This window comes from Rhinoderma darwinii, unplaced genomic scaffold (assembly GCF_050947455.1).
Source record: "Rhinoderma darwinii isolate aRhiDar2 unplaced genomic scaffold, aRhiDar2.hap1 Scaffold_456, whole genome shotgun sequence".
Lineage (NCBI taxonomy): Eukaryota > Metazoa > Chordata > Amphibia > Anura > Rhinodermatidae > Rhinoderma > Rhinoderma darwinii.
This window is the reverse complement of record NW_027463974.1, coordinates 118025-135017: the sequence shown is the minus strand read 5'-3', so window position 1 is coordinate 135017 and position 16993 is coordinate 118025. Positions and strand designations below refer to the sequence as shown.

At 47.8% G+C, this 16993-nt stretch overlaps 11 non-coding genes across 11 annotated transcripts; all 11 read right to left on the bottom strand.

Annotated features, from left to right (window-relative positions):
* Nucleotides 1-1042: 1042 nt before the first annotated feature.
* LOC142717457 (U2 spliceosomal RNA) lies at nucleotides 1043-1233 on the bottom strand. The gene has a single exon (XR_012871833.1). It is a non-coding gene; the product is annotated as a U2 spliceosomal RNA (small nuclear RNA).
* Nucleotides 1234-2529: 1296 nt separating this feature from the next.
* LOC142717456 (U2 spliceosomal RNA) lies at nucleotides 2530-2720 on the bottom strand. The gene has a single exon (XR_012871832.1). It is a non-coding gene; the product is annotated as a U2 spliceosomal RNA (small nuclear RNA).
* A 1284-nt stretch (nucleotides 2721-4004) lies between these two features.
* LOC142717455 (U2 spliceosomal RNA) lies at nucleotides 4005-4195 on the bottom strand. The gene has a single exon (XR_012871831.1). It is a non-coding gene; the product is annotated as a U2 spliceosomal RNA (small nuclear RNA).
* Nucleotides 4196-5467: 1272 nt separating this feature from the next.
* Nucleotides 5468-5660, bottom strand: LOC142717555 (U2 spliceosomal RNA). Its single transcript, XR_012871927.1, has one exon. It is a non-coding gene; the product is annotated as a U2 spliceosomal RNA (small nuclear RNA).
* Nucleotides 5661-6964: 1304 nt separating this feature from the next.
* LOC142717454 (U2 spliceosomal RNA) lies at nucleotides 6965-7155 on the bottom strand. The gene has a single exon (XR_012871830.1). It is a non-coding gene; the product is annotated as a U2 spliceosomal RNA (small nuclear RNA).
* A 1272-nt stretch (nucleotides 7156-8427) lies between these two features.
* Nucleotides 8428-8618, bottom strand: LOC142717453 (U2 spliceosomal RNA). Its single transcript, XR_012871829.1, has one exon. It is a non-coding gene; the product is annotated as a U2 spliceosomal RNA (small nuclear RNA).
* Nucleotides 8619-9919: 1301 nt separating this feature from the next.
* LOC142717451 (U2 spliceosomal RNA) lies at nucleotides 9920-10110 on the bottom strand. Its single transcript, XR_012871828.1, has one exon. It is a non-coding gene; the product is annotated as a U2 spliceosomal RNA (small nuclear RNA).
* Nucleotides 10111-11398: 1288 nt separating this feature from the next.
* Nucleotides 11399-11589, bottom strand: LOC142717450 (U2 spliceosomal RNA). Its single transcript, XR_012871827.1, has one exon. It is a non-coding gene; the product is annotated as a U2 spliceosomal RNA (small nuclear RNA).
* Nucleotides 11590-12878: 1289 nt separating this feature from the next.
* LOC142717449 (U2 spliceosomal RNA) lies at nucleotides 12879-13069 on the bottom strand. The gene has a single exon (XR_012871826.1). It is a non-coding gene; the product is annotated as a U2 spliceosomal RNA (small nuclear RNA).
* Nucleotides 13070-14349: 1280 nt separating this feature from the next.
* On the bottom strand, nucleotides 14350-14540 carry LOC142717447 (U2 spliceosomal RNA). Its single transcript, XR_012871824.1, has one exon. It is a non-coding gene; the product is annotated as a U2 spliceosomal RNA (small nuclear RNA).
* Nucleotides 14541-15828: 1288 nt separating this feature from the next.
* Nucleotides 15829-16019, bottom strand: LOC142717446 (U2 spliceosomal RNA). The gene has a single exon (XR_012871823.1). It is a non-coding gene; the product is annotated as a U2 spliceosomal RNA (small nuclear RNA).
* Nucleotides 16020-16993: the final 974 nt, after the last annotated feature.

Below are 16993 nucleotides of genomic sequence, written 5' to 3'. Positions count from 1 at the left end.
GATAAACACTGGCAGCGGCAGCAAGTGCATGCCCACAGCCACCCCTTGTTCCTTCACACCTTGTATCAGCTGTAATCCAGTCCAGTCCAGTGCTGCCTGCTGAGCAGCACTGACCAACACTGCCTGGGCCCAGGCTTTTATCTCTGAGGCCCCATTATGATGTCAGAAAGCTGGCTCTGGAATCCTGAGGGCTCCACTATGACACGTGCAAAGTTCCGTCTGAACTTTATATAAGACGGTGAGGCTCAGTCAGTCACTCAGTGTTGCCTGAGAGGGCAACACTGCAACAGCCGGCCGCCAGGCTGTCTTTTTTTTGCACAGCTAGTTGCCTCCAGGAGGCCACAAGAGGGAGACAAGGGACTGCAAAATGGAAAATAGGCATCCACCAACTTTACAGACAACTTCTCCTTGCTCCTACAACCTCCATCCTTGCACAGTTTGTTATTCTTCTAGGTAACATAGTAACAAATCCAAATTGCTGCTCTCTTTGTAGGCAAGCAAGGCTTTGTTGCAACTGCAATTCTTACTTCTTCTTGAAATGTAGGGACGACAGTACATTCCATCACATCCATCTAGTGTACACAGGTAGGTCCATTGTGGCGGGCAGGCGAGCGGGCGGGCTGCTTTATTGGCTGTTTGCTGTTCCCCTACTCCACTCCACTATTTGACTGTTGTGCTGCATCAATCAATCAATCAATCAATCAATCAATCAATCAATCAATCAATCAATCAATCAATCAATCAGTGGCTGGCTCAGGTGCAGCTCTTTAACTTACCTAAAAGGGAGGGCGGAGAGAAGACAAGGAAGGTGAATGAGGTGTTCCAATGTGAAATGCCGGAAACACAGAAACACAGACGACACACAACAAGAGGTGGCAATCTATTCATTAATTGAATTTAATCAATGAGCTCATTATCACTCATGCATTGTCCAACAGGTGTTGAAATAATGGGATTAAAAGGGGAGATCCCTTCAGAAAGACAGAAACAATAGCAAAGACAAAAAACACTTTTGGAATCTGCTTTTAGTCAACACATAAGGAAAGGGTGCACCGGTCCTGGAAATACTGCAATACCAGGTCAATGCGTGGAGTGGACAGAGCAAGCTCTATTTCCATCTCCCTGTTCTAAAAATCCATTTAATATATGGTCCCCAGATAGGGGACGTATCAGATATTAAACTGATAAGAACAGATACTACACTTGATCTTAGCCAAAAGGCCGAGAAGCGATAACCCGAACGGGCCGCGCGTTGCCCGAGCCTGCCCGATACTGCTGTTCAGCCCTTGCAGCGATTCAGCCTACTTCTAGGCAATTCCATGGGGCCCTGCAGGCTCACACACTCACAGCTACACGGGAGGTGAATAAAGGCCGGAGAGGAAGCCAGACAGGATTTGCTTCTTTTGCTTGCACCACAATGCAGTGCTGAAAGAGGAGGAATCTACATAAAAACGCCTTCCTGGCAACGCCCAAATGCCCTGCTGCCATGCAGATAAACACTGGCAGCGGCAGCAAGTGCATGCCCACAGCCACCCCTTGTTCCTTCACACCTTGTATCAGCTGTAATCCAGTCCAGTCCAGTGCTGCCTGCTGAGCAGCACTGACCAACACTGCCTGGGCCCAGGCTTTTATCTCTGAGGCCCCATTATGATGTCAGAAAGCTGGCTCTGGAATCCTGAGGGCTCCACTATGACACGTGCAAAGTTCCGTCTGAACTTTATATAAGACGGTGAGGCTCAGTCAGTCACTCAGTGTTGCCTGAGAGGGCAACACTGCAACAGCCGGCCGCCAGGCTGTCTTTTTTTTGCACAGCTAGTTGCCTCCAGGAGGCCACAAGAGGGAGACAAGGGACTGCAAAATGGAAAATAGGCATCCACCAACTTTACAGACAACTTCTCCTTGCTCCTACAACCTCCATCCTTGCACAGTTTGTTATTCTTCTAGGTAACATAGTAACAAATCCAAATTGCTGCTCTCTTTGTAGGCAAGCAAGGCTTTGTTGCAACTGCAATTCTTACTTCTTCTTGAAATGTAGGGACGACAGTACATTCCATCACATCCATCTAGTGTACACAGGTAGGTCCATTGTGGCGGGCAGGCGAGCGGGCGGGCTGCTTTATTGGCTGTTTGCTGTTCCCCTACTCCACTCCACTATTTGACTGTTGTGCTGCATCAATCAATCAATCAATCAATCAATCAATCAATCAATCAATCAATCAATCAATCAATCAGTGGCTGGCTCAGGTGCAGCTCTTTAACTTACCTAAAAGGGAGGGCGGAGAGAAGACAAGGAAGGTGAATGAGGTGTTCCAATGTGAAATGCCGGAAACACAGAAACACAGACGACACACAACAAGAGGTGGCAATCTATTCATTAATTGCATTTAATCAATGAGCTCATTATCACTCATGCATTGTCCAACAGGTGTTGAAATAATGGGATTAAAAGGGGAGATCCCTTCAGAAAGACAGAAACAATAGCAAAGACAAAAAACACTTTTGGAATCTGCTTTTAGTCAACACATAAGGAAAGGGTGCACCGGTCCTGGAAATACTGCAATACCAGGTCAATGCGTGGAGTGGACAGAGCAAGCTCTATTTCCATCTCCCTGTTCTAAAAATCCATTTAATATATGGTCCCCAGATAGGGGACGTATCAGATATTAAACTGATAAGAACAGATACTACACTTGATCTTAGCCAAAAGGCCGAGAAGCGATAACCCGAACGGGCCGCGCGTTGCCCGAGCCTGCCCGATACTGCTGTTCAGCCCTTGCAGCGATTCAGCCTACTTCTAGGCAATTCCATGGGGCCCTGCAGGCTCACACACTCACAGCTACACGGGAGGTGAATAAAGGCCGGAGAGGAAGCCAGACAGGATTTGCTTCTTTTGCTTGCACCACAATGCAGTGCTGAAAGAGGAGGAATCTACATAAAAACGCCTTCCTGGCAACGCCCAAATGCCCTGCTGCCATGCAGATAAACACTGGCAGCGGCAGCAAGTGCATGCCCACAGCCACCCCTTGTTCCTTCACACCTTGTATCAGCTGTAATCCAGTCCAGTCCAGTGCTGCCTGCTGAGCAGCACTGACCAACACTGCCTGGGCCCAGGCTTTTATCTCTGAGGCCCCATTATGATGTCAGAAAGCTGGCTCTGGAATCCTGAGGGCTCCACTATGACACGTGCAAAGTTCCGTCTGAACTTTATATAAGACGGTGAGGCTCAGTCAGTCACTCAGTGTTGCCTGAGAGGGCAACACTGCAACAGCCGGCCGCCAGGCTGTCTTTTTTTTGCACAGCTAGTTGCCTCCAGGAGGCCACAAGAGGGAGACAAGGGACTGCAAAATGGAAAATAGGCATCCACCAACTTTACAGACAACTTCTCCTTGCTCCTACAACCTCCATCCTTGCACAGTTTGTTATTCTTCTAGGTAACATAGTAACAAATCCAAATTGCTGCTCTCTTTGTAGGCAAGCAAGGCTTTGTTGCAACTGCAATTCTTACTTCTTCTTGAAATGTAGGGACGACAGTACATTCCATCACATCCATCTAGTGTACACAGGTAGGTCCATTGTGGCGGGCAGGCGAGCGGGCGGGCTGCTTTATTGGCTGTTTGCTGTTCCCCTACTCCACTCCACTATTTGACTGTTGTGCTGCATCAATCAATCAATCAATCAATCAATCAATCAATCAATCAATCAATCAGTGGCTGGCTCAGGTGCAGCTCTTTAACTTACCTAAAAGGGAGGGCGGAGAGAAGACAAGGAAGGTGAATGAGGTGTCACAATGTGAAATGCCGGAAACACAGAAACACAGACGACACACAACAAGAGGTGGCAATCTATTCATTAATTGCATTTAATCAATGAGCTCATTATCACTCATGCATTGTCCAACAGGTGTTGAAATAATGGGATTAAAAGGGGAGATCCCTTCAGAAAGACAGAAACAATAGCAAAGACAAAAAACACTTTTGGAATCTGCTTTTAGTCAACACATAAGGAAAGGGTGCACCGGTCCTGGAAATACTGCAATACCAGGTCAATGCGTGGAGTGGACAGAGCAAGCTCTATTTCCATCTCCCTGTTCTAAAAATCCATTTAATATATGGTCCCCAGATAGGGGACGTATCAGATATTAAACTGATAAGAACAGATACTACACTTGATCTTAGCCAAAAGGCCGAGAAGCGATAACCCGAACGGGCCGCGCGTTGCCCGAGCCTGCCCGATACTGCTGTTCAGCCCTTGCAGCGATTCAGCCTACTTCTAGGCAATTCCATGGGGCCCTGCAGGCTCACACACTCACAGCTACACGGGAGGTGAATAAAGGCCGGAGAGGAAGCCAGACAGGATTTGCTTCTTTTGCTTGCACCACAATGCAGTGCTGAAAGAGGAGGAATCTACATAAAAACGCCTTCCTGGCAACGCCCAAATGCCCTGCTGCCATGCAGATAAACACTGGCAGCGGCAGCAAGTGCATGCCCACAGCCACCCCTTGTTCCTTCACACCTTGTATCAGCTGTAATCCAGTCCAGTCCAGTGCTGCCTGCTGAGCAGCACTGACCAACACTGCCTGGGCCCAGGCTTTTATCTCTGAGGCCCCATTATGATGTCAGAAAGCTGGCTCTGGAATCCTGAGGGCTCCACTATGACACGTGCAAAGTTCCGTCTGAACTTTATATAAGACGGTGAGGCTCAGTCAGTCACTCAGTGTTGCCTGAGAGGGCAACACTGCAACAGCCGGCCGCCAGGCTGTCTTTTTTTTGCACAGCTAGTTGCCTCCAGGAGGCCACAAGAGGGAGACAAGGGACTGCAAAATGGAAAATAGGCATCCACCAACTTTACAGACAACTTCTCCTTGCTCCTACAACCTCCATCCTTGCACAGTTTGTTATTCTTCTAGGTAACATAGTAACAAATCCAAATTGCTGCTCTCTTTGTAGGCAAGCAAGGCTTTGTTGCAACTGCAATTCTTACTTCTTCTTGAAATGTAGGGACGACAGTACATTCCATCACATCCATCTAGTGTACACAGGTAGGTCCATTGTGGCGGGCAGGCGAGCGGGCGGGCTGCTTTATTGGCTGTTTGCTGTTCCCCTACTCCACTCCACTATTTGACTGTTGTGCTGCATCAATCAATCAATCAATCAATCAATCAATCAATCAGTGGCTGGCTCAGGTGCAGCTCTTTAACTTACCGAAAAGGGAGGGCGGAGAGAAGACAAGGAAGGTGAATGAGGTGTTCCAATGTGAAATGCCGGAAACACAGAAACACAGACGACACACAACAAGAGGTGGCAATCTATTCATTAATTGCATTTAATCAATGAGCTCATTATCACTCATGCATTGTCCAACAGGTGTTGAAATAATGGGATTAAAAGGGGAGATCCCTTCAGAAAGACAGAAACAATAGCAAAGACAAAAAACACTTTTGGAATCTGCTTTTAGTCAACACATAAGGAAAGGGTGCACCGGTCCTGGAAATACTGCAATACCAGGTCAATGCGTGGAGTGGACAGAGCAAGCTCTATTTCCATCTCCCTGTTCTAAAAATCCATTTAATATATGGTCCCCAGATAGGGGACGTATCAGATATTAAAAACTGATAAGAACAGATACTACACTTGATCTTAGCCAAAAGGCCGAGAAGCGATAACCCGAACGGGCCGCGCGTTGCCCGAGCCTGCCCGATACTGCTGTTCAGCCCTTGCAGCGATTCAGCCTACTTCTAGGCAATTCCATGGGGCCCTGCAGGCTCACACACTCACAGCTACACGGGAGGTGAATAAAGGCCGGAGAGGAAGCCAGACAGGATTTGCTTCTTTTGCTTGCACCACAATGCAGTGCTGAAAGAGGAGGAATCTACATAAAAACGCCTTCCTGGCAACGCCCAAATGCCCTGCTGCCATGCAGATAAACACTGGCAGCGGCAGCAAGTGCATGCCCACAGCCACCCCTTGTTCCTTCACACCTTGTATCAGCTGTAATCCAGTCCTGTCCAGTGCTGCCTGCTGAGCAGCACTGACCAACACTGCCTGGGCCCAGGCTTTTATCTCTGAGGCCCCATTATGATGTCAGAAAGCTGGCTCTGGAATCCTGAGGGCTCCACTATGACACGTGCAAAGTTCCGTCTGAACTTTATATAAGACGGTGAGGCTCAGTCAGTCACTCAGTGTTGCCTGAGAGGGCAACACTGCAACAGCCGGCCGCCAGGCTGTCTTTTTTTTGCACAGCTAGTTGCCTCCAGGAGGCCACAAGAGGGAGACAAGGGACTGCAAAATGGAAAATAGGCATCCACCAACTTTACAGACAACTTCTCCTTGCTCCTACAACCTCCATCCTTGCACAGTTTGTTATTCTTCTAGGTAACATAGTAACAAATCCAAATTGCTGCTCTCTTTGTAGGCAAGCAAGGCTTTGTTGCAACTGCAATTCTTACTTCTTCTTGAAATGTAGGGACGACAGTACATTCCATCACATCCATCTAGTGTACACAGGTAGGTCCATTGTGGCGGGCAGGCGAGCGGGCGGGCTGCTTTATTGGCTGTTTGCTGTTCCCCTACTCCACTCCACTATTTGACTGTTGTGCTGCATCAATCAATCAATCAATCAATCAATCAATCAATCAATCAATCAATCAATCAATCAATCAATCAATCAGTGGCTGGCTCAGGTGCAGCTCTTTAACTTACCTAAAAGGGAGGGCGGAGAGAAGACAAGGAAGGTGAATGAGGTGTTCCAATGTGAAATGCCGGAAACACAGAAACACAGACGACACACAACAAGAGGTGGCAATCTATTCATTAATTGCATTTAATCAATGAGCTCATTATCACTCATGCATTGTCCAACAGGTGTTGAAATAATGGGATTAAAAGGGGAGATCCCTTCAGAAAGACAGAAACAATAGCAAAGACAAAAAACACTTTTGGAATCTGCTTTTAGTCAACACATAAGGAAAGGGTGCACCGGTCCTGGAAATACTGCAATACCAGGTCAATGCGTGGAGTGGACAGAGCAAGCTCTATTTCCATCTCCCTGTTCTAAAAATCCATTTAATATATGGTCCCCAGATAGGGGACGTATCAGATATTAAACTGATAAGAACAGATACTACACTTGATCTTAGCCAAAAGGCCGAGAAGCGATAACCCGAACGGGCCGCGCGTTGCCCGAGCCTGCCCGATACTGCTGTTCAGCCCTTGCAGCGATTCAGCCTACTTCTAGGCAATTCCATGGGGCCCTGCAGGCTCACACACTCACAGCTACACGGGAGGTGAATAAAGGCCGGAGAGGAAGCCAGACAGGATTTGCTTCTTTTGCTTGCACCACAATGCAGTGCTGAAAGAGGAGGAATCTACATAAAAACGCCTTCCTGGCAACGCCCAAATGCCCTGCTGCCATGCAGATAAACACTGGCAGCGGCAGCAAGTGCATGCCCACAGCCACCCCTTGTTCCTTCACACCTTGTATCAGCTGTAATCCAGTCCAGTCCAGTGCTGCCTGCTGAGCAGCACTGACCAACACTGCCTGGGCCCAGGCTTTTATCTCTGAGGCCCCATTATGATGTCAGAAAGCTGGCTCTGGAATCCTGAGGGCTCCACTATGACACGTGCAAAGTTCCGTCTGAACTTTATATAAGACGGTGAGGCTCAGTCAGTCACTCAGTGTTGCCTGAGAGGGCAACACTGCAACAGCCGGCCGCCAGGCTGTCTTTTTTTTGCACAGCTAGTTGCCTCCAGGAGGCCACAAGAGGGAGACAAGGGACTGCAAAATGGAAAATAGGCATCCACCAACTTTACAGACAACTTCTCCTTGCTCCTACAACCTCCATCCTTGCACAGTTTGTTATTCTTCTAGGTAACATAGTAACAAATCCAAATTGCTGCTCTCTTTGTAGGCAAGCAAGGCTTTGTTGCAACTGCAATTCTTACTTCTTCTTGAAATGTAGGGACGACAGTACATTCCATCACATCCATCTAGTGTACACAGGTAGGTCCATTGTGGCGGGCAGGCGAGCGGGCGGGCTGCTTTATTGGCTGTTTGCTGTTCCCCTACTCCACTCCACTATTTGACTGTTGTGCTGCATCAATCAATCAATCAATCAATCAATCAATCAATCAGTGGCTGGCTCAGGTGCAGCTCTTTAACTTACCTAAAAGGGAGGGCGGAGAGAAGACAAGGAAGGTGAATGAGGTGTTCCAATGTGAAATGCCGGAAACACAGAAACACAGACGACACACAACAAGAGGTGGCAATCTATTCATTAATTGCATTTAATCAATGAGCTCATTATCACTCATGCATTGTCCAACAGGTGTTGAAATAATGGGATTAAAAGGGGAGATCCCTTCAGAAAGACAGAAACAATAGCAAAGACAAAAAACACTTTTGGAATCTGCTTTTAGTCAACACATAAGGAAAGGGTGCACCGGTCCTGGAAATACTGCAATACCAGGTCAATGCGTGGAGTGGACAGAGCAAGCTCTATTTCCATCTCCCTGTTCTAAAAATCCATTTAATATATGGTCCCCAGATAGGGGACGTATCAGATATTAAACTGATAAGAACAGATACTACACTTGATCTTAGCCAAAAGGCCGAGAAGCGATAACCCGAACAGGCCGCGCGTTGCCCGAGCCTGCCCGATACTGCTGTTCAGCCCTTGCAGCGATTCAGCCTACTTCTAGGCAATTCCATGGGGCCCTGCAGGCTCACACACTCACAGCTACACGGGAGGTGAATAAAGGCCGGAGAGGAAGCCAGACAGGATTTGCTTCTTTTGCTTGCACCACAATGCAGTGCTGAAAGAGGAGGAATCTACATAAAAACGCCTTCCTGGCAACGCCCAAATGCCCTGCTGCCATGCAGATAAACACTGGCAGCGGCAGCAAGTGCATGCCCACAGCCACCCCTTGTTCCTTCACACCTTGTATCAGCTGTAATCCAGTCCAGTCCAGTGCTGCCTGCTGAGCAGCACTGACCAACACTGCCTGGGCCCAGGCTTTTATCTCTGAGGCCCCATTATGATGTCAGAAAGCTGGCTCTGGAATCCTGAGGGCTCCACTATGACACGTGCAAAGTTCCGTCTGAACTTTATATAAGACGGTGAGGCTCAGTCAGTCACTCAGTGTTGCCTGAGAGGGCAACACTGCAACAGCCGGCCGCCAGGCTGTCTTTTTTTTGCACAGCTAGTTGCCTCCAGGAGGCCACAAGAGGGAGACAAGGGACTGCAAAATGGAAAATAGGCATCCACCAACTTTACAGACAACTTCTCCTTGCTCCTACAACCTCCATCCTTGCACAGTTTGTTATTCTTCTAGGTAACATAGTAACAAATCCAAATTGCTGCTCTCTTTGTAGGCAAGCAAGGCTTTGTTGCAACTGCAATTCTTACTTCTTCTTGAAATGTAGGGACGACAGTACATTCCATCACATCCATCTAGTGTACACAGGTAGGTCCATTGTGGCGGGCAGGCGAGCGGGCGGGCTGCTTTATTGGCTGTTTGCTGTTCCCCTACTCCACTCCACTATTTGACTGTTGTGCTGCATCAATCAATCAATCAATCAATCAATCAATCAATCAATCAATCAATCAATCAATCAATCAATCAAGTGGCTGGCTCAGGTGCAGCTCTTTAACTTACCTAAAAGGGAGGGCGGAGAGAAGACAAGGAAGGTGAATGAGGTGTTCCAATGTGAAATGCCGGAAACACAGAAACACAGACGACACACAACAAGAGGTGGCAATCTATTCATTAATTGCATTTAATCAATGAGCTCATTATCACTCATGCATTGTCCAACAGGTGTTGAAATAATGGGATTAAAAGGGGAGATCCCTTCAGAAAGACAGAAACAATAGCAAAGACAAAAAACACTTTTGGAATCTGCTTTTAGTCAACACATAAGGAAAGGGTGCACCGGTCCTGGAAATACTGCAATACCAGGTCAATGCGTGGAGTGGACAGAGCAAGCTCTATTTCCATCTCCCTGTTCTAAAAATCCATTTAATATATGGTCCCCAGATAGGGGACGTATCAGATATTAAACTGATAAGAACAGATACTACACTTGATCTTAGCCAAAAGGCCGAGAAGCGATAACCCGAACGGGCCGCGCGTTGCCCGAGCCTGCCCGATACTGCTGTTCAGCCCTTGCAGCGATTCAGCCTACTTCTAGGCAATTCCATGGGGCCCTGCAGGCTCACACACTCACAGCTACACGGGAGGTGAATAAAGGCCGGAGAGGAAGCCAGACAGGATTTGCTTCTTTTGCTTGCACCACAATGCAGTGCTGAAAGAGGAGGAATCTACATAAAAACGCCTTCCTGGCAACGCCCAAATGCCCTGCTGCCATGCAGATAAACACTGGCAGCGGCAGCAAGTGCATGCCCACAGCCACCCCTTGTTCCTTCACACCTTGTATCAGCTGTAATCCAGTCCAGTCCAGTGCTGCCTGCTGAGCAGCACTGACCAACACTGCCTGGGCCCAGGCTTTTATCTCTGAGGCCCCATTATGATGTCAGAAAGCTGGCTCTGGAATCCTGAGGGCTCCACTATGACACGTGCAAAGTTCCGTCTGAACTTTATATAAGACGGTGAGGCTCAGTCAGTCACTCAGTGTTGCCTGAGAGGGCAACACTGCAACAGCCGGCCGCCAGGCTGTCTTTTTTTTGCACAGCTAGTTGCCTCCAGGAGGCCACAAGAGGGAGACAAGGGACTGCAAAATGGAAAATAGGCATCCACCAACTTTACAGACAACTTCTCCTTGCTCCTACAACCTCCATCCTTGCACAGTTTGTTATTCTTCTAGGTAACATAGTAACAAATCCAAATTGCTGCTCTCTTTGTAGGCAAGCAAGGCTTTGTTGCAACTGCAATTCTTACTTCTTCTTGAAATGTAGGGACGACAGTACATTCCATCACATCCATCTAGTGTACACAGGTAGGTCCATTGTGGCGGGCAGGCGAGCGGGCGGGCTGCTTTATTGGCTGTTTGCTGTTCCCCTACTCCACTCCACTATTTGACTGTTGTGCTGCATCAATCAATCAATCAATCAATCAATCAATCAATCAATCAATCAATCAATCAGTGGCTGGCTCAGGTGCAGCTCTTTAACTTACCTAAAAGGGAGGGCGGAGAGAAGACAAGGAAGGTGAATGAGGTGTTCCAATGTGAAATGCCGGAAACACAGAAACACAGACGACACACAACAAGAGGTGGCAATCTATTCATTAATTGCATTTAATCAATGAGCTCATTATCACTCATGCATTGTCCAACAGGTGTTGAAATAATGGGATTAAAAGGGGAGATCCCTTCAGAAAGACAGAAACAATAGCAAAGACAAAAAACACTTTTGGAATCTGCTTTTAGTCAACACATAAGGAAAGGGTGCACCGGTCCTGGAAATACTGCAATACCAGGTCAATGCGTGGAGTGGACAGAGCAAGCTCTATTTCCATCTCCCTGTTCTAAAAATCCATTTAATATATGGTCCCCAGATAGGGGACGTATCAGATATTAAACTGATAAGAACAGATACTACACTTGATCTTAGCCAAAAGGCCGAGAAGCGATAACCCGAACGGGCCGCGCGTTGCCCGAGCCTGCCCGATACTGCTGTTCAGCCCTTGCAGCGATTCAGCCTACTTCTAGGCAATTCCATGGGGCCCTGCAGGCTCACACACTCACAGCTACACGGGAGGTGAATAAAGGCCGGAGAGGAAGCCAGACAGGATTTGCTTCTTTTGCTTGCTCCACAATGCAGTGCTGAAAGAGGAGGAATCTACATAAAAACGCCTTCCTGGCAACGCCCAAATGCCCTGCTGCCATGCAGATAAACACTGGCAGCGGCAGCAAGTGCATGCCCACAGCCACCCCTTGTTCCTTCACACCTTGTATCAGCTGTAATCCAGTCCAGTCCAGTGCTGCCTGCTGAGCAGCACTGACCAACACTGCCTGGGCCCAGGCTTTTATCTCTGAGGCCCCATTATGATGTCAGAAAGCTGGCTCTGGAATCCTGAGGGCTCCACTATGACACGTGCAAAGTTCCGTCTGAACTTTATATAAGACGGTGAGGCTCAGTCAGTCACTCAGTGTTGCCTGAGAGGGCAACACTGCAACAGCCGGCCGCCAGGCTGTCTTTTTTTTGCACAGCTAGTTGCCTCCAGGAGGCCACAAGAGGGAGACAAGGGACTGCAAAATGGAAAATAGGCATCCACCAACTTTACAGACAACTTCTCCTTGCTCCTACAACCTCCATCCTTGCACAGTTTGTTATTCTTCTAGGTAACATAGTAACAAATCCAAATTGCTGCTCTCTTTGTAGGCAAGCAAGGCTTTGTTGCAACTGCAATTCTTACTTCTTCTTGAAATGTAGGGACGACAGTACATTCCATCACATCCATCTAGTGTACACAGGTAGGTCCATTGTGGCGGGCAGGCGAGCGGGCGGGCTGCTTTATTGGCTGTTTGCTGTTCCCCTACTCCACTCCACTATTTGACTGTTGTGCTGCATCAATCAATCAATCAATCAATCAATCAATCAATCAATCAATCAATCAATCAAGTGGCTGGCTCAGGTGCAGCTCTTTAACTTACCTAAAAGGGAGGGCGGAGAGAAGACAAGGAAGGTGAATGAGGTGTTCCAATGTGAAATGCCGGAAACACAGAAACACAGACGACACACAACAAGAGGTGGCAATCTATTCATTAATTGCATTTAATCAATGAGCTCATTATCACTCATGCATTGTCCAACAGGTGTTGAAATAATGGGATTAAAAGGGGAGATCCCTTCAGAAAGACAGAAACAATAGCAAAGACAAAAAACACTTTTGGAATCTGCTTTTAGTCAACACATAAGGAAAGGGTGCACCGGTCCTGGAAATACTGCAATACCAGGTCAATGCGTGGAGTGGACAGAGCAAGCTCTATTTCCATCTCCCTGTTCTAAAAATCCATTTAATATATGGTCCCCAGATAGGGGACGTATCAGATATTAAACTGATAAGAACAGATACTACACTTGATCTTAGCCAAAAGGCCGAGAAGCGATAACCCGAACGGGCCGCGCGTTGCCCGAGCCTGCCCGATACTGCTGTTCAGCCCTTGCAGCGATTCAGCCTACTTCTAGGCAATTCCATGGGGCCCTGCAGGCTCACACACTCACAGCTACACGGGAGGTGAATAAAGGCCGGAGAGGAAGCCAGACAGGATTTGCTTCTTTTGCTTGCACCACAATGCAGTGCTGAAAGAGGAGGAATCTACATAAAAACGCCTTCCTGGCAACGCCCAAATGCCCTGCTGCCATGCAGATAAACACTGGCAGCGGCAGCAAGTGCATGCCCACAGCCACCCCTTGTTCCTTCACACCTTGTATCAGCTGTAATCCAGTCCAGTCCAGTGCTGCCTGCTGAGCAGCACTGACCAACACTGCCTGGGCCCAGGCTTTTATCTCTGAGGCCCCATTATGATGTCAGAAAGCTGGCTCTGGAATCCTGAGGGCTCCACTATGACACGTGCAAAGTTCCGTCTGAACTTTATATAAGACGGTGAGGCTCAGTCAGTCACTCAGTGTTGCCTGAGAGGGCAACACTGCAACAGCCGGCCGCCAGGCTGTCTTTTTTTTGCACAGCTAGTTGCCTCCAGGAGGCCACAAGAGGGAGACAAGGGACTGCAAAATGGAAAATAGGCATCCACCAACTTTACAGACAACTTCTCCTTGCTCCTACAACCTCCATCCTTGCACAGTTTGTTATTCTTCTAGGTAACATAGTAACAAATCCAAATTGCTGCTCTCTTTGTAGGCAAGCAAGGCTTTGTTGCAACTGCAATTCTTACTTCTTCTTGAAATGTAGGGACGACAGTACATTCCATCACATCCATCTAGGGTAGGTCCATTGTGGCGGGCAGGCGAGCGGGCGGGCTGCTTTATTGGCTGTTTGCTGTTCCCCTACTCCACTCCACTATTTGACTGTTGTGCTGCATCAATCAATCAATCAATCAATCAATCAATCAATCAATCAATCAATCAATCAGTGGCTGGCTCAGGTGCAGCTCTTTAACTTACCTAAAAGGGAGGGCGGAGAGAAGACAAGGAAGGTGAATGAGGTGTTCCAATGTGAAATGCCGGAAACACAGAAACACAGACGACACACAACAAGAGGTGGCAATCTATTCATTAATTGCATTTAATCAATGAGCTCATTATCACTCATGCATTGTCCAACAGGTGTTGAAATAATGGGATTAAAAGGGGAGATCCCTTCAGAAAGACAGAAACAATAGCAAAGACAAAAAACACTTTTGGAATCTGCTTTTAGTCAACACATAAGGAAAGGGTGCACCGGTCCTGGAAATACTGCAATACCAGGTCAATGCGTGGAGTGGACAGAGCAAGCTCTATTTCCATCTCCCTGTTCTAAAAATCCATTTAATATATGGTCCCCAGATAGGGGACGTATCAGATATTAAACTGATAAGAACAGATACTACACTTGATCTTAGCCAAAAGGCCGAGAAGCGATAACCCGAACGGGCCGCGCGTTGCCCGAGCCTGCCCGATACTGCTGTTCAGCCCTTGCAGCGATTCAGCCTACTTCTAGGCAATTCCATGGGGCCCTGCAGGCTCACACACTCACAGCTACACGGGAGGTGAATAAAGGCCGGAGAGGAAGCCAGACAGGATTTGCTTCTTTTGCTTGCTCCACAATGCAGTGCTGAAAGAGGAGGAATCTACATAAAAACGCCTTCCTGGCAACGCCCAAATGCCCTGCTGCCATGCAGATAAACACTGGCAGCGGCAGCAAGTGCATGCCCACAGCCACCCCTTGTTCCTTCACACCTTGTATCAGCTGTAATCCAGTCCAGTCCAGTGCTGCCTGCTGAGCAGCACTGACCAACACTGCCTGGGCCCAGGCTTTTATCTCTGAGGCCCCATTATGATGTCAGAAAGCTGGCTCTGGAATCCTGAGGGCTCCACTATGACACGTGCAAAGTTCCGTCTGAACTTTATATAAGACGGTGAGGCTCAGTCAGTCACTCAGTGTTGCCTGAGAGGGCAACACTGCAACAGCCGGCCGCCAGGCTGTCTTTTTTTTGCACAGCTAGTTGCCTCCAGGAGGCCACAAGAGGGAGACAAGGGACTGCAAAATGGAAAATAGGCATCCACCAACTTTACAGACAACTTCTCCTTGCTCCTACAACCTCCATCCTTGCACAGTTTGTTATTCTTCTAGGTAACATAGTAACAAATCCAAATTGCTGCTCTCTTTGTAGGCAAGCAAGGCTTTGTTGCAACTGCAATTCTTACTTCTTCTTGAAATGTAGGGACGACAGTACATTCCATCACATCCATCTAGTGTACACAGGTAGGTCCATTGTGGCGGGCAGGCGAGCGGGCGGGCTGCTTTATTGGCTGTTTGCTGTTCCCCTACTCCACTCCACTATTTGACTGTTGTGCTGCATCAATCAATCAATCAATCAATCAATCAATCAATCAATCAATCAATCAATCAGTGGCTGGCTCAGGTGCAGCTCTTTAACTTACCTAAAAGGGAGGGCGGAGAGAAGACAAGGAAGGTGAATGAGGTGTTCCAATGTGAAATGCCGGAAACACAGAAACACAGACGACACACAACAAGAGGGGGCAATCTATTCATTAATTGCATTTAATCAATGAGCTCATTATCACTCATGCATTGTCCAACAGGTGTTGAAATAATGGGATTAAAAGGGGAGATCCCTTCAGAAAGACAGAAACAATAGCAAAGACAAAAAACACTTTTGGAATCTGCTTTTAGTCAACACATAAGGAAAGGGTGCACCGGTCCTGGAAATACTGCAATACCAGGTCAATGCGTGGAGTGGACAGAGCAAGCTCTATTTCCATCTCCCTGTTCTAAAAATCCATTTAATATATGGTCCCCAGATAGGGGACGTATCAGATATTAAACTGATAAGAACAGATACTACACTTGATCTTAGCCAAAAGGCCGAGAAGCGATAACCCGAACGGGCCGCGCGTTGCCCGAGCCTGCCCGATACTGCTGTTCAGCCCTTGCAGCGATTCAGCCTACTTCTAGGCAATTCCATGGGGCCCTGCAGGCTCACACACTCACAGCTACACGGGAGGTGAATAAAGGCCGGAGAGGAAGCCAGACAGGATTTGCTTCTTTTGCTTGCACCACAATGCAGTGCTGAAAGAGGAGGAATCTACATAAAAACGCCTTCCTGGCAACGCCCAAATGCCCTGCTGCCATGCAGATAAACACTGGCAGCGGCAGCAAGTGCATGCCCACAGCCACCCCTTGTTCCTTCACACCTTGTATCAGCTGTAATCCAGTCCAGTCCAGTGCTGCCTGCTGAGCAGCACTGACCAACACTGCCTGGGCCCAGGCTTTTATCTCTGAGGCCCCATTATGATGTCAGAAAGCTGGCTCTGGAATCCTGAGGGCTCCACTATGACACGTGCAAAGTTCCGTCTGAACTTTATATAAGACGGTGAGGCTCAGTCAGTCACTCAGTGTTGCCTGAGAGGGCAACACTGCAACAGCCGGCCGCCAGGCTGTCTTTTTTTTGCACAGCTAGTTGCCTCCAGGAGGCCACAAGAGGGAGACAAGGGACTGCAAAATGGAAAATAGGCATCCACCAACTTTACAGACAACTTCTCCTTGCTCCTACAACCTCCATCCTTGCACAGTTTGTTATTCTTCTAGGTAACATAGTAACAAATCCAAATTGCTGCTCTCTTTGTAGGCAAGCAAGGCTTTGTTGCAACTGCAATTCTTACTTCTTCTTGAAATGTAGGGACGACAGTACATTCCATCACATCCATCTAGTGTACACAGGTAGGTCCATTGTGGCGGGCAGGCGAGCGGGCGGGCTGCTTTATTGGCTGTTTGCTGTTCCCCTACTCCACTCCACTATTTGACTGTTGTGCTGCATCAATCAATCAATCAATCAATCAATCAATCAATCA